A 2500-nucleotide genomic window follows, 5' to 3' on the forward strand; every position below is an offset into this window, starting at 1 on the left:
CAGTTTTTTCACTGCAAAACGTAATGAACACCATTTCAAATACCATTTTGATGTTATCAATCCTGGTGAGCTGCCCATCTTTCAACCACTGCTTCAGCCCCTAGCTTAACAAATCATACGCAAGCACTACTGATGAAAATCCTTCAATCACTTCTTGCAGGCAGGCATCTTAGACCATAAACTCCCTTTGTTGAGCGCAAGATGCACTCTATAAAAGCCGTATCAGTATCTGGCAGCAGGGTAAAGCACCAAAGGAAAGTTGGGCACACATTGGTTAAAAGTCTGCTTTCCTTCATTTTTTTTGTGAGCCTGCAAGGCTCCAGCCACTGTAATAGTAGCCTGATTACAGCCTAAGCTACTCTGAGTCCTTGCAGATCTCTCAGTTTGCAGAACGATGGCACTGTACACAACAGTGAGTACTCGCACAGCTGAGTACTCTGAAACTTCAGTGTTTATTTTCAGCCTATGATATAGACTCTGCCTTGCTTTTATGCAGGAGGTAAGTAATCTTCATTCCAGTCATAAGTCAGAGTGATAGATCTCATTAATTTTAGGTGAAAGCAGTAACCAATTTATCAGATAACTTTTCAATTAAGTATAAAAGTTTGATTACAGCCTGAAAACTATTGTTTTAGATATCCGAAGCATGAATGTTTTCTCTATCTTTTCATTTACAAGAAAGAGAAATTTAATTTTACAATTTTTGCACTGCAAGCTGATATATATTTATATAGATAAAAGCCAGGTGCTATATCCCTACATGCAATCACTCAGTGTGATTTGGGGATTAAAAAAGAAAAAATCTTGCCTAGGAAAGACTTCAGTGAAGGTCATTGAAATATTAAGTATGAAGGATAGCTGCTTAAGTTTTTTTTAAGTATAATCAAATCTAATCTTGTCAGCTGAATCAGAGAGAGGAAGTGATCAGTTTAAGATTCATCAGAAGATTTGCATAGAATGAAAATGAATCAAAATTAGTTTTGGTATTTGAGATTGCTAAAATGACAGCCTAATTGCTCCTGAATCAAACGTCACAAAGCTTGGTGTGTAATTTTAATCATTGATGAGATCCAGGTTAATTATGCTCATGGCACACATGCAATTTAAAAATCTTTTGAAATAATTTGATCACAAAGAGCATGAAAACCTAATAATTCTCTAATTAGTCCACAGACAAGCATGTTTACCTTCCCATTTGGCAACTCTGCACAAACAATGTGTGTATCCTGAAGAAAGCCAACATCTCTAATGTATTCTCCCCTTAAGGCCTTATCTACAGATAAAAAAGTTGCACCAGGACACCTACACCAGAAAACAAACCCCAGTCCTTCCCATCTGTTGAGGACTGATATAAACGGGTTTATACTGGTATCTCTAAGCCCTGTCAGGAAAAGATAAACAATGCTAGCGTAAAGCATTTTTACATGTATCCACTCAGCAACTGCTCTGCTGCGACTGTTTCAGTCGCACATAACCACACGTGCAAGCATGAAGACACACACTCTGCTGGCACCAATACGCACAGGAAAAGTTTTCTGCACCAATGCTGAGGAAAACCAGCAAGAGCAGTTCTGTTTTTCAGCGGTGATGTAGGATGCATGTAAGGTAACTCTATCCTATCCACAACCATGAAATGATCACTGAGGACGCTACCTCCTCAGCGGGTAAGAGCAGCTGATAAAGAATGAGTTAATGCATCAGACGGAGCCAGAAGGCACTGCCTCAAACTATTCCAGCCCGAGCTGCAGCTTCCCACTTCACCTACGCTGCCTGAAGCAAGCTCTCCTCATGCTGCAGGATACCACGGTATCCTAGGGTCCGGCACACACACAAAAGCAGTTGCCAAAATCGGCACAGGCATGCACACTATATGCAAACAGGGTGGCAATGATGAGCATTAAATATTTTTAGGCAGGTTAAAAATGGGTTTGCAGCACATCATCTCACCCTTCCCCTTCTTTCTACAACCCTGCACTGAACAATCTTGCTGTTGCAATTTCCAGCCTTGAAAGACTTAGTAGAAGTTGACTGGGTTTTTAAATCTACCATCACGTAACTAAAGTAAAAAACAAAAACAACACACCAGTAAGTGTCATAACATGTTTCCTGTTACTTAATCAACATTTTTAAATAAACTGCACATTTATAGTTATCAGTCTCCTTACATAACTTTAGTATTAATCAGCCCTAAACAATGACATCAGCTCTCTGATCACAATTGTATAAACAAGAGTATATTTCTTTCCAATTAAAACAAATACTAATTCTTTGAACTGATGAGCCACACAGAGAGAAATCATAATGTATATGTCCACACTTGGACCATTTATAGTCTTTCGTGGCCACGTCTGTTATCAGGTTAGGTAAAAGAAGTTACTATACCTTGATGAGGAATTAAAGATTACTGGGATGACTTACTGGTCATATGTAACATATAATGGAACATGCATCCATTAGAAGTTACTGCATCTTTAATACTGAAAAATACAATATTCTGTAC

At 38.6% G+C, this 2500-nt stretch overlaps 1 protein-coding gene across 1 annotated transcript in view; it reads right to left on the bottom strand.

The window, feature by feature from the left end:
- ZFHX4 (zinc finger homeobox 4) overlaps positions 1-2500 on the bottom strand; it is a 145693-nt gene that overhangs the window by 123039 nt on the left and 20154 nt on the right. The gene's annotated exons all lie outside the window — the stretch shown is intronic.

The sequence above is a fragment of the Rhea pennata genome, chromosome 2 (assembly GCF_028389875.1).
Source record: "Rhea pennata isolate bPtePen1 chromosome 2, bPtePen1.pri, whole genome shotgun sequence".
Lineage (NCBI taxonomy): Eukaryota > Metazoa > Chordata > Aves > Rheiformes > Rheidae > Rhea > Rhea pennata.